Source organism: Pelodiscus sinensis, chromosome 3 (assembly GCF_052426305.1).
Source record: "Pelodiscus sinensis isolate ZL-2025 chromosome 3, ASM5242630v1, whole genome shotgun sequence".
In the NCBI taxonomy this organism is placed as follows: Eukaryota; Metazoa; Chordata; order Testudines; family Trionychidae; genus Pelodiscus; species Pelodiscus sinensis.
The window spans coordinates 169815276-169829368 of NC_143054.1; the positions used below are offsets into that span (position 1 = coordinate 169815276).

The window sequence follows — 14093 nt, forward strand, 5'->3', positions numbered from 1 at the left end:
AGCCCCAAAGAGGCCCAAACCCCCAAATAAATGTCTCAAAAGTGGATTTAATCTGTCTGGTTTCACTTACAAGCACCTAAAGTAAGTTACTAAGTCAAAATAAACAAAACATGCCAGTTAAGACTAATACACTAAAAAATCATTTCAAAGTATGTTCCTCACCCCCTGTCCTTGGTTCAGGTGAAATCTTTCAGGACAGAATTGTTCTTTCTCTCTGGCCTGAGTCTACAGCTTTTAAAAGTTCTTTAGAATCCTTTGCTTTCAGGTTTCTTTATGTGTATCCTCTTAAAATGGGGAGGCCATTTCAAAAGCCAGCTGGAGACAAAAGCCTGATTGCTTTCCATTCCTTAAATAAACATTCCTCAGGACAAGAACCCTTTATTTAGTCTCCCCATCCAGTTGGAAAACTACCAGCTTCAAGATGGATTCCAGTACCAGATGGCATAGTCACATGTCTTGGCATGACCAACCACAGTTTGCACTTACAGGAAAAACAAAACTGTTTACAGATTGTTACCTTGAGTACTGGTACACTAAGTTTCAAGAGAATCACTAATGGCCCACATTAGCACATATAGAGTTATAAACAGATTCACATTTCATATTTCTAACTTCACATACAAGAATGTGTATATTCTATTTTTGTGAGTGTATCATTCAGCAGATCATAACTTTTAAATGACATGTCACATGAAGCATTTTGCCTAAAGCATGTGAGTTATGCATATTCATATTCATAGCCAATTTTCATAAAGCACAGGGAGCATGACAGCCAGTATAAAATGATTGTACAAACTGTACCCCAAAGAGCTTACATAATTAATATTTGATAGTCACACTGAGAGACTTCCAAAAAGGAGGAATTATTCCAGAACAAAGTCACTTTTAATGAGGAATAGGGTGTGTCAGAGTATCATCCAGAGGAGTTATACCAAACTAGCTATTGTAGAATATTTATTTCAATATAAGCTCTGCCATTCAATTTTCCCATAGAGACAAGCCTCATCGGCAGGATCTGATCCTTAATGAGGAGGGTGGGAGAGGAATCAATTTGTATTAAGCCCCCCTCACTCATTGTATAAATAGAAAATGAAGGAGATTACTGTGTCCTTAGTCCTGAGCTCCTTTGGATGCAGCTGGGATGCTGAAGGTGGCTAATGAAAGTTACATAGGTGGATAAGGGAAGGTTTTGAAACAAACTCAGGACAAATCAACAGGCAAATATCAATCTCCAGCAGGTGAGGTGGCTTGCTTGAAAGTGCATTTTCATGAGAACAGGATACTGGAGCTAAAAGAATCTAATTTCAGGGATGTTACTTCCTAATTAAGGAAATTGTGTAGCTTATTTTGAGGTGATTTTGAAATAGCCTGGAACAAGGGTTACAGGGATGCTTGAATATCATGCATGTTATTTTGAAGTATAGATGTAGCCCATGCATGTTTCCTCTGGAATTTGAGGGGCTGAAAGAAGACCTCTGCTATCTTCCTCTTAGTACTAGAAAGTACAACTTCCTAGAAGGCACAGAACTGAGGTACACTCTTGTGGCTGTCCCTTGCAAGAGAAAAGAAACTGTTCCCAGGACTGGTGACAGACTTTGCTGGATCCTAGGCAAGGGTATGTGTGTGGGAGCAGGGCATGACTGTGGGGCCCCAGGCAGAAGGGGTGGGACTAGGGTGGGGGGGAAGGAGAGAGAAGCTTTCCTTAGCTAATTCTCAGCATTACCTGGATTGTGTTGCATGAGGTGTTGGATGGGATTTAAAGGTGTGGGACTTTGGCTGCAGTGGTGATGGCCTGAAGCCCCTGACCCTTTTAAATTCCTGGGGCAGTTGACCCCTCTGCCCCCCATTGGTGATACAGCTAGGGCCACATACTTGGTTTTTTAGAGCTCATGGGAGGGTCATGGGAAGCAGGGCACACCCTGAATCAGTGCTGAGATTGCTCTCATGTATGCTGGAGGTCAGGCAGGCCTCCAACTGCTTCCAAGTATGGTGAACGTGACAGTTTTTCAAAGCCATGTCTGTCCTGTGCCTGCAATCAGCACTAGAACAGGGGAACTCTGGGTGGGTTGGAGCTAATCTGATTGCTTATGGCATGAGGCACTATTTTCCATGAGTAAAGATGGCAGAACTGGCAACCTGGAGAGGTTACTGCAAGCATCAGATTGTGTCTCTGAGATTAAAATACAGCTTAGCCCATGAGGGTTGGGGATGATGGGGAGAGAATTGCTGTCTCTCTAGCCAAAATACAGACTTTCGTGACAACAAGGGAACAGACTCCCTCTTGTTCCAGAAAGAGACCATCAAAACATTTTTGACAGCTTTGTTTCAACGTAGATTGCATTGGTACTGACAAAAGCCAAATCAGAATATTAGCATACTTCCTTAGAGTTCAGGAAGTCATTGATGCTAAATGGCGTGACAAAACATAAGTGCTAATTAGGCCTTGCATCAAAGTGCTTGCTGTTTAGTAGGTCAAATGACTGTCATGCTTCCTAAAGCCATGTAAAATATAACAGTAGTGTATCTGTAATATGGAAACTCTTGATCAAGGATGCCCAAATTGCTTCTCTCCTTCGCCCCTCCCTTGCCCCTCAGACTGTATTTAGAATGAGGAACCAAATATATACAAAAGTCCTTATTTTTATTGATGATTGTTCCTTGATACTCATCAAAGCTTTTTAGTGTTGAATGCAGTGAAAAAACCAGGCCATATTTTGGTTCACAGTTTAAAAAAAAAAAACCTTGGGAGTTTTATTTGCTGCGTGCACTACTGTCATAGTCAAAACTAGATCATAAACCCAGCTTTACTTAAGGGGACACCCTCAACTTGAAACTAGTAAACTTCAAAAAAATTAACTTGCAAGCACTTTATGGGACTGCTCTTCTCTATTTTAATTTCCACCTGCCAATTTTTGTGGTTTTTACAATTATATTCTCCAATTTTGTCCTCTTTCTCCCTAGGCTTCTTGCCACAGCTAATGCTGGTGGCACAGAATGTAATCAAATCTCCTACTATGGCTGCAATTGCATCAGCATGCTTGGATGAAGGCAAGATGTCAGTGTGGCTAAAAAGCCCATCATTGCTAGTGCTACCATGATTACTATACCGGTGCTATGAGAGGAGTGGGGAGAGGGTCACCTTCTGCCCAAATTTCTCAATAAATACTAGTGAAATGCTTTAATTTTCACAACGCCCTTGGAAAGAGCTATCCTTTCCCTATTGTTCAGATAAATTCTCTTCCTCAGTTTCTTAAGGCCAAATATTCAAGAGAAGCCTCTGGTTGGGCTATCTTCAAATACTGAGGAGCCTTTCCTGATCTTGCACTCTACTGCCTTTTTATTTATACCTGTGAATCTGGTGCTTATGAGATCAGAATTGAGACCAAGAGAAGCACAGAAAAACTGACACAACATCAGTCTGCTTTTGAAAAACTGATGATGACGTGACTTGCCCAGTGTCAATTTCAAAACTGGACTTAGAATCCTTACTCCGGGTTTTAATCAATAGGCCGTGCACTTAGTTTCAGAGCAATGATTCATTCAATTTGTGTTCATCTGTTGCTGCTGAGTTTCACTCTGAGTTTTGGATAGGGTTGCCAGGTGTCCGGTTTTCTACTGAACAGTCTGGTATTTCTACCTCTGTCCAGTAGAAAAATTCAGAAAATACTGGACATGTGCAATGTCTGGTATTTTGTGAATTTCTGGCTGGGCGCCGGAGGGAAGTCTGGTGGGGGCAGGGAAGCGACTGGGAGGTGGGCCGCAATTGGCACCGGGAGCCCTGTGGTTGTGTGCAAAAGCCAGGCGGGATGGGGGCAGTGGCTGGAGTCATGTGGTCACTGCCAGAGCAAGTGTGTCCAACCTGCAGCCCCCTGCAGCACAGCCAGGGCCTGAGAAAGAGCCCTGGGACCTATAAGGAACAGACTGTGAACGGTCCTTACACTCTGCAAACTGCTGTTTGTGATGTCCCAGTGCTACAGAGCAGGACTATGTGTTCTCATTTAACTGTTCTCATTTTTTTCCTTATTCTATTCTTTTTAATCAGTTGCTGTTTAATAAATTGTATTTGCTTTGACCTGTATGTAATGATCACTGGGTCAAGAAAGCATCCAATGTGAAGAGAGTACCCCAGAGTGGGGACACCCTAGCCCCTGCTCAAGTGACTACAAGGTCAGGGATTAAGCCCCAGAAAACCTGTGCCCAGCCTTGTTGGGATTTTGAGGACTCTGCTACTCAGGAGTGTGGAAGGAGAGCCCTCAAGATCAAGGAGGCCTCTGGGTAAAAAGTGGGAGTGGGAACTCAGATCCTTTTGCTGGTCCATTTCACTGTGGTAGTGTATGTAACCCCTCCTGTTGGCTAGCCCAGTGTGAGGTTATTCAGCATAGGGGAAGCTTGTGACTTCTTACACCACTGTGGGGGGAGGGCTAGGCCTGAGGCTGCTTGGTGTGCTCTGTATTGTGTATGTGTGTGTGCACCTCAGACCAGACCCACTCCGACAAATCACCAGGAACAGGCTTTATTCTGTAAAAAACATAGAAGAGGAAAACAGTTCAGCAGCCCCTTCTCTCAGCATGCAGCTTGTGTGCTGCTTGTAGCACAGTCCTTGCTGAGACCCTGCTGGGGGCAGAGGGCACATCCTGGCAGGAACCAGGAAGTTCTCCCAACATGCCGCAGTTTGTAGTCCACAACTTGTAGTTCCCAGGGCTGCTGCTGAAACACACTGGACCTTGGGCTACATGTAGAAGCCAGAAAAGTTCCTCACAATAGCAGAACAATTCCCCCGCTTACATCTGTATAGTTGTGACCAAAAGCTACTTGCAGGGAGTTTCCTCAAGTCCCTCTTATTTTTGGGTGTGCTTAACTGAGGAATCCAGTGGCTTGTAACCTCCAGGTCTCTATTGGCTTGCTGAAGCCAGTAGGCAGCTAGCTGACTTTTCCCCTCCCATATCTGTCCAACTACTTCAGTCTGAGAGAGGCAAGCAAAGTGATCTCATTCCCCCCAAACCACATGCATCATTTGCTGGAGATGAAAGCCACACATCTCAACACCAAGTCTTAATTTAGGGTTGTAGAAATGGGGTTTGGCCCACAGACTGGCTTCCGCTAAGGGTCAGTAACCTTTTTTCTCTGAGGTGTCTGAGGCAATTTCATGTCACCCTGAGTGAAACCCTTGTTCTGTGCTACAGAGGGTAAAATCTTCCAAAGCATTTAAGAGATTAGTTCCACTTTCAAAAGTGAGTTAGGAACCTTTAGAAGCCTCAGTCTCAGGTTTTAAATCTCCTAGGTGCTCTGAAAGTGTTACTTACATCCCAGAAGCAGCCACTGGGTGGACCAGTACTAGAGCAGTGGATTCTTTCCTTGCCTCTGTTACAGATTTTAATTTCAGTTTCCTCTTTTTGTACAGCCAGTGGCTGGTGTCTGGAGGTAGGACTGTTTTAGTGGGAGGCAGATTGTGAGGAACATAGTGTTGTGTCCCTGCTGCCTGAGTTGAACACCAGTCTACTGAAAACATTGCCACTTTCTGAAGTTTTTTCTTTCAGATGTTTTTGGTATGGCCCATACCCCTCTAAGCTCTTGTCGCGAGAATCACAGGTCCGATGATGCATACCCAAGGGGGGAAGGACAGAACCAGGTGGACCATTTTAGCAAATAAAAGATATTTATTTATAACAGTGATGAATTTATAGTATTTATTCTAAGATTTTTAATAGACCGTGTTAATAATGAATTTACAGTATTTATTATATTTATTCTACAATTTCTAGTTAAATGTGTCAGAAATATAAGGATAGGAATGGCAAGGGGAATAGTCTCTATTCTAAAAATATCCAGCTACACTAATTAACAGTGATAACTACAAACTCTATGTACTACCCAAAAACAACTACAACACTAAGTTTATACAACAAAGAAAATCAAATCATACATACCAACTTACACAGCACACGGAACATTTCAAAGATATCGGTTCGGTTACGAAGGCCTTAGTTATGCCCGAGAGTTGGGGGAGGTGGCTGGTCGGTTGATCAGGTCGGCAGCGCTTTGGAGTATACAGGAAGGCACACGCACGGTGGTACGTGTGTTGCGAAGACCTCCTCGAGAGAACTGTGCCATGGGGATAAATACCCAAAGTCTGCACATCTGTTTCCCGCGCTTGCATATTACCATATATGGCCCAATGGTCACCAAGTGGGGGGTCTGTGTCCCACGGGTTGGGCCGAAACTGTGCAGGTTTCATGTGACCAGGTAAGCCCTGCAGTTCTCACGCCAAGGTGACGGGTGGGAGAGTCTGAGGCTATTTTCCCCTTTTCACACCTTCCCTTTTTCTAAAGGCAATGGTATGCAGGAAGGGTGCGGCCGGTTTCTCCTAAGGAGAACTGCAGCCCACTATAGCAAAAGCGGCCTGGCCGAACTTTTTACTGGGGAGGGCAGTTTTTTCTCTAACAGCTCTTGAGTGCCAGTGCACTGGGGATGTGTGAATGAGGGGTTGCTATCCTATTCCTGTCCCCCTTCTTGTTGGTGCACTTGTCATAATAGTAGCTAGCCACCCCAGGCATGCTGAGAAACAAAATAACTAGGCCTCTACTATTATTGTATGTTCATGTGTTGCCCAATGATGAGGGATTGCTGACTTAAAATAAACGATGATAGGAATTATTAATTTATTTCCCAGAGCGATGGACTATGATTTGTATTAGGATTGGGGCCATTGGGCACTATCCTATCAGGATTAAGGCTCTGTTGTGCAGGATGCTACATAAACATAAAGAAAAAGATGATCTCTTTCCTAAAGAGCTAATACTAGTGAAATTTTTGCAAAAGCTTCCCCTACAATTCCACTACTCTCTATCAGCCTCGCTCATTATTTACACACAGATAGACCATGCCCTTTGGGCCATGCCCCACTTAGACACTATGCTGGTCCCTACACTGGGGCATACTGAGAGAAAGCTCCTTGTGCTGCCATGATTAAGGGTCAGATTCATTAGCCAGTAAAATTCCCATCCACCTCAGTGGAGCAGCATTTGCACTGATGGTGACTGTGCATAGAGAGTAACACGTGTGTTTGTGTAACTCTCACAATTGTGTCAAAACTTGTGAAGTTCGATGTTTTTCTTAAAGCCCCAGCTCCTGGAATCAGGTTATAACCTGAGAATTTCAGCTTCGAGTTGAAAATAAGTGTGTTTCTAGCCCTCTTGGTTGTGAAGAAAAATGTGACCACTAAAGGCTTCAGCACCAGGTGACAAATCAAAAGATCCCAACATTTATTATTGTAAACATTTTGTGATTTTTTTTTTTTTTTTTTGAGCTTGACGCATGCAATTTGAAAGCTGGGGGTTGGCAAAACTGTGATCGGCTAAATACAGCCCTCTTTGGTGGAGACCAAACCACAAATGGTACGATGGCTAGCCACGTGGCATCACAGGAGGTAGAATCATCCAGTCAAGGACTCAAAAGATCTTTGCCATGTAATAAACGTCATGTGACTTATCACAACAAACAGCGATCAACCCCAAAATGAACCAGCAATGCTTGGGCTTTGTTCGAATCATGCAACATAGAGAGGGTTTTGGTTGTGGCTTCCTTGAAGAGTTTGCAGGCCTGGGGGTAGAGGGGAGTCTGAAAGAAACCCAGCGTTTGAGTATGAACCTGAAATCAGTTAGTGTGGTTTTTTTTTTATTCTGCCTTTGTTCCTGTAGTCAACACTGAGATATTTCAGTCTAAATAATTGCTTCTAAAAAGTGTTTGATTAATAAGCCAATTATCCTTTGGGGGACTGGACATTATGCCATGCTGCTTTTGCATCACCCTCTCTACTGGCACAGAGTGGGTAGGTGCCTAAGTGTGCCAAAGAGCAAAAATAGCTCTGCTACTCACACACAGACTCTGCTAATGGACCATCCTGTAAACTGAAGCATTAGGATTTCATACAAATCTGCCACTTCCACCACATCAGCAGCCAAGCTCTGCTGTGCTGAAGGAAGAAGGCTTTTATTTTAAATGCAGTTGCACTCCATTGAGACTACAATCATATTTTCCACTAACCACAGACTAACCATGAGACTTGTGATGTGTGTTTTTAAATAAAAAGGGAGGAGAACTGTCAGCCTTTCTGGGTTGTGGAGGGTTTGGAGATTGGGGGTGGAGGAGGGGGAGGGAGGTTTGTCCTTTTGTCTTCTGCTTTTTAACCCTTACTTTCCCCCTAAGTCCTGTAGACTCTTTTTGTTTGTTCTACAAATCCCTGAGGACACTGAATAGCTATTGCAGCAAACAAGAGCCTATAATGTCAAGCTGAATGGACAATGAATTTCTTTAAAGTCCTTAATGGAACAGAAAGCTGTAATGTTCTGGCCTTGCATACTTCTAATGTTTTCTTTTTCAGCCATTTGTTTCTCCCTACCGGTTTTAGGTTAGTTTAAAATGATGCTAGCACAGATCAAATGTAATTAATGTTTATTTTTGTCTGGAATATCTTATTTTGTCTGCAAGATCGTGAAAAGTTTTTGAAAAATGTTTAAGTTTTATTTTAATAAACTGCAGCATGTTTCCTTCTAGAAGGATAAGTGAAACCTGTTGGTCTGCTTTTTCTACTGCTGCCTGGGATGGGTAAAATAGTTCAGTTCTTGTTTATAAAGGCCTGTTGGGAAGTCTTACATTAGATTGCTTTATATTTAACATGGGTTGGCCCTCATTCTCGGGGGGAGGGGAAAGGGAGACAAATATTATCAGGCCTTCTGTACCAATTGGGACTCCAGTCAGGAACTGAGGCTATGTCTAGACTGACAAGATTTAGCGCAAATACTCTAAACGCAAGAGTTTTTGCATTAGAGTATTTGAGTAAGAGAGCGTCTATACTGGCATGTGCCTTTGCGCAAAAGATTTGCTTTTGCGCAAAAGCATCCGCGCCAGTGTAGACGCTATCTTGCGCAAGAAAGCTCCGATGGCTATTTTAGCCATTGGGCTTTCTTGCGCAAGAAATTGATGTTACCTGTCTACACTGGCCTCTTGCACAAGAGGACTTATCCCTGAGCGGGAGTGTCAGAGTATTTGCGCAAGAAGCACTGATTTCATACAGTAGAACGTCAGTGTTCTTGCGCAAATACTCGCGGCCAGTGTAGACAGGCGGCAAGATTTTACGCAAAAGCGGCCACTTGTTTTTATTTGTCTAATATTTTGATGGGAAGTAGTATACGTATTGGAAGCTATTCAGAGAGGGAGAAAGGTGTTTGTGGCAGATCTAGCATTAAAACTATTTTTTAAGGTACTGTACCTGTTAAGATAAAAATGTGGTCCATTTCCTGTGAGTTACTGGCAACTCCTGGTAGGTAAGTAGCATACACTGTGTATTATTATTATTTTATTTTATTTGCTCTTTCATGAAGAAGGAACAAATACAGAATCTTTTTTTAAACTTAAAACCCTATTCTTTCATTCTGGATGACTTTTATTTTTACTGGCGGGACAGAAGAAACTAAAGCTATTAGGTCATCTGTTTCCCACTGTTTGCTGCTTGTTCATGATACATCAGCTTCTTGATAACACCAATATTTCTGGGGCCACTGAAAAATCAACCTGTGTTTGTGCCTATGCAATCAAAGGAAAGCAACTTTTTTTGCTTTACCTGTTTAACTTGCTTGCCATCAGATAATTTCTTGTTATTGAGTTTTAACTGCCTTACATTTTTACATTACATATATGTAAAAATCTAAGACCAAATGTCAAGAATGTGTGTAGGGAGGTCTGAGAATAAGCCGCCAAGCTATGTTTTAGTTTTTTAGTTCTTAATACACCCTCTTTAAAGGACATGTGTGCAAATGGATCCAGTCCACGGGAGCTGTGAGAGGCCAGCAAACAAAATGAGTATCTTCCTACATTTCATAGCACTTAAGCGCTATTGTTTATTGTCAAAGTAAACACAGATTAACATTGCCATGGTCGATTACTGATGTGGAGTGGAGGTCGGGGAAAGAATTCCCTTGCTTTCTGGGGGAAGATGTAACAGGCTTGTTGGTTTAAGAAGCTCTGTTAGACCAAGAGCTTCTTTTCTTAGGGCGCGTTTAAACAGGTAAACAATTCCAAACTGGGACCACAAGTGTATGGAACAGCTCCAAATGCTGCAATGTTATTGTTCTAAACTCTTATGCAGTTTATACTAATCCTGTTCACATCTCAGAGTGGTAGAGTCCCTGTGAATTAATGAAATGCTATGTTGTTTAAGGCAGAGTAAATGCTAAGTTATCAAATATTCCCTTTTCCATGTTTTATCTGGGGAACAGAAAGGAGTGAAGTGACAGCTAGGACTAAAAGCCAGGAGCCCGGAGTCCAATTCCTTAGCTCTATCCACCAGGCAACAGTTTCTCAAAAATACTATACAGGTTGGACCTCTAATCCAGGATTCTATTGCCCAGCTACATCTGGAGTCTAGCATTGGCAGTGACCCTGTGGGTGCTCCAGGACTGGAACACTCATGGGGGGGAGGAGGGGAAAATGGGCACCAAGCTCTGCCCTCCTCATCCCATGAGTGGGTGGTCCCATGATTAGTGACTTCTTCCCCACCCTCCCAGAGCTTTCAGAGTGTCACAGATCAGCTGACTTGCTGTGTTCAAGCTCAGGGAGGGAAGGGGAGTAGGCAGGGAAGAGGTGGGGTGGGGTGGGACTGGGATCCCAGCTACAGAGGAACCAGCAGCTAGGACCTGACACCCGTTGCTAGGACCTCAGGCAGCAACAGAGGGGCCAGTGGCTGGGAGCTGTAACTGACAACTGGGACTCTGGGTTGGGGTCTGGCAGCAGGTCCTCCGGGCATGGGGCCATGCTGGTCACCGAGCATGGGGTTGCTACAGATCCTGTGCCTATGGAGACCCACTGGCACGCTGCATTGACCTCCCCCTTGTATCGTAAACTTCTCTAGTTCAGCACAGGTCAGGTCCCAAGGGTGCTGGACTAGAGAGATTCCACCTGGATTGTCTTTACAAGGACCGCTCCTGGAGTGGCAGGAATGGGAGTTGTAAAGAGACAGCACTATATCCATTTGCAGTGACCTCTTTGATCAATTTGGGAAACAGTGTTGACAGATTTGAACAATGAAAAACATTGAGGGATGGGAGGAATAAATGCACAAAGCTGGGGGCTGGCTGTTTTAAATAACTGGTAAAGGTTCAGCAGAAAGATGTCTTCCAACACTGAACAAGGATTCTTGTTAGAATAAGTTAAACAGCATCTTTCTGCCAGAGATCCTCCCTGATTTCTCAACACTTTAAATAGAGAATACATATTCTGACAGCCTTTTGAGTCTCTGAGAGGGGTATGGGTGAACCTCTGACATCCTCCCCAGGAAAAATTGAACTGTTCATTTGACCAGTGCTAAGATCTAGTTGTAGGATACAAGCACTAATAGTGGGGTCATAGGCTGGTATTTAAAACACACAGTCTTCATGCCTCTCTTAAATAAGCCAAAATAATTAATCTGTATAAATAAATTACTATAAATAGAAGAACATTAAACTATGATCCACGGAACAAATAATAGCAAAGTCAATATGTTCCACAATGGAGTCCACTAAAAATAGATATCCTTGATAAGGGACCACAAAGGACGTTAATATGTTTTCTATAACAACCAGATCCCATTCAGTAAATATTTTCCTTATGTTAATGTTCATAAACTGGTTATTCAACAGGTCTTTTTTGGTATCTTATAAGCACAACTTGTGCTCAGGGGAGGAGAGGGTCTCAATGAGATGAAGGAACTTCTGAGCTCAAATTTCCTGTAAAATAATTCTCTAACCTTTGTAAACTTTGTTTAGTTAAACAAATATCATAAAAGACAAAGAGATCACATTTTCTTTGCAACTCCCCTAGTAAGAATTGCCTGAGTTCTTGGTGTTTAAGCCCTGTTTACAGCTAAGCCAGCAGATTTCTGCTTTCCCAGTGGCCTTCAGCAGTGAATTTGCCTGAAAAGGGGTGTGGACAGTGAGTCCCATTCCAAACTGAATTTAAACCCCTCCCCTCACAAAAAACAAGTGACTGGTAGGGTTCTGAATACTTGTTGATCTATAAAATAGACTTAAGCTCCTGATTCTGCTCATATGCCGCTATAAATCAGGCATAATTCTAATAAAATCAGCGGCTATTAACTGCCGTGGGATCACAATTGGGCATTCAGTTATAAAGATTCTTGATGATTCATAAAATCTGACACTAATATAAAATTGTCTTCTACAAGCTATTTGGGTGGGGGTGGGGGGGGGGACGACAATTTTCCCATAATTCTACTCTTCATCTGAGCTAGGTGTTTATATTTAGATCCATTAGGTAGAAGTCAATGAGTAATATACAGCTATAAAGTTGTAGGACTGGACCCATATATAAAAGTTACCTGTTTCTTTATTCCTATCCTGCAGGATGAGGCTAGATGGTGGATCAACTAATGTACAATTAACATTTAAATTCAGTTGCCTCGAGTAGGATATTGAATCTGTGCTGTGTAGCACACACAGTTCTACACAAGTAGTATGTGAAAGGCCTTAGTGTAAATGAAAATGGTCTGACATGCTTTGGGTGGCCTAAATAGTATTCATGAAAGTACTACCTGTCTACAGCTATGTCTAGACTGCAGAGCTTTTCCGGGATACCAATTTCCGAAAAAGCGGACGCATTCTTTTGCCATCCCTTTAATCCTCATTGTATGAGGAAGAAGGGATATGTCGAAAGAGGAGGTCTTTCCGAAATTTGGCCACATGTAGATGGGCCAAATTTCAGAAAAGCCTCTTCCGAAAGAAAAGCAGAAAAAGATACGTGAATTGCGGCTTTTTCCAACTCTTCTTTGCAGTCTAGACATAGCCTACTAGTAACCCTCACAATCTCTTTTCCTCATAGAGTCCCTCCAGACTTTCTCAATTAACCCAGTGACTCCCAAAGCTGTAAGGTGCAGACTTCATTGGGGGGAGGGGGAAAGGAGGTGGAGAATACAGAAAACATAAATATCAGCTTTTAATGGTGGGCAATAGCAAAGCAGGAAAGAAGTTCTTGAACCCAAATGTTGTTCCACAAATTTACCATGAAATGGGCTAGTTGCAAAACTTGTGTCAGAGTACAGACTACAAACACCCCAAAGTCCAGAGTTGTATGTATTTCACTTTTGCTTGTGGGGAGGGGACTATCCAATTTAAGCTCTAACAATACATCCACTAGCAGTGTATTAACTATGAGTCTGCTAGCATTCAGAACTTTTATGCCGAAATTAACTCTGGACCATAACACGAGCAAGGAATCTCAGCCCAAAGCACATGCTTACCTATACATTTTAAAGAAGAGTCTCCATTTGGCTGTTGGAATGTAACAGCAGGCAAGGCAGCGGGGGGAGGGGGAGAATGCACTAAATCAGGGGTTGGGAACCTTTTTGGGTTGGGGCCACTAGCCCACAGAAAAATCAGTCAGGGTTCACACACAAGTGAGAAGCAAAAAACAAACCCTCGCTAACATGGTCCCTGGCTTAGGGAGAGACATTTCCCTCACACACCACAGCCTTGGGGGGCCCGGGCTAGTGTATTTTGTGTGTTCTAGGGATGGTGGGGGGTTAGAGCAACAGCACAGGGTCTCCAGTGCTGTGGGGAGCCTTAAGCCTTGGGGGCTGGATCCAAGCAAGCTGAGGGCCGCATTTGGCCCCTGGCCCTTAAGTTCCCCACTCTTGCACTAAATGAATGCAGCTTTTCTAGTTTCTGATGCTTTTCTCTGCTCCTGCAACTTAAAGGGAAACTGAAAATCCCATTACTGTCTTTGTTTATAATGACCCCCTTGGAAACATGAAGTTAAATCAAGTCCCTTTTGTTTGTTGAAATTTGCAGGTTATTGCACAATTATGAGGGTGAGGCTTTAGGCATTTTTCTTTAAAACATCAAAACCAAAACCACAAATTGCTGAGATTTAAAAATGTGCTGTGACTGTGCTTAAGGGCCTGCTTCTCCACTACCCTGCACTGTATGTAGTCATTTCCACCCGAGCAAAAGTGGCTGTAAAATGCTAGTAAATCAGAATAGTGACATTTTACACCTGGCTTGCACTGGAGTAAATGACCTAAAACAAAGTGCGGGATACCA

General features: G+C 42.9%; 1 long non-coding RNA gene across 1 annotated transcript; it reads left to right on the forward strand.

Annotated features, from left to right (window-relative positions):
* The first annotated feature begins 1134 nt into the window (after positions 1 to 1134).
* Positions 1135 to 3185, forward strand: LOC142827680 (uncharacterized). The gene is made up of 3 exons (XR_012902391.2): positions 1135 to 1238; positions 1494 to 1615; positions 2962 to 3185. It is a non-coding gene; the product is annotated as an uncharacterized LOC142827680 (long non-coding RNA).
* Positions 3186 to 14093: the final 10908 nt, after the last annotated feature.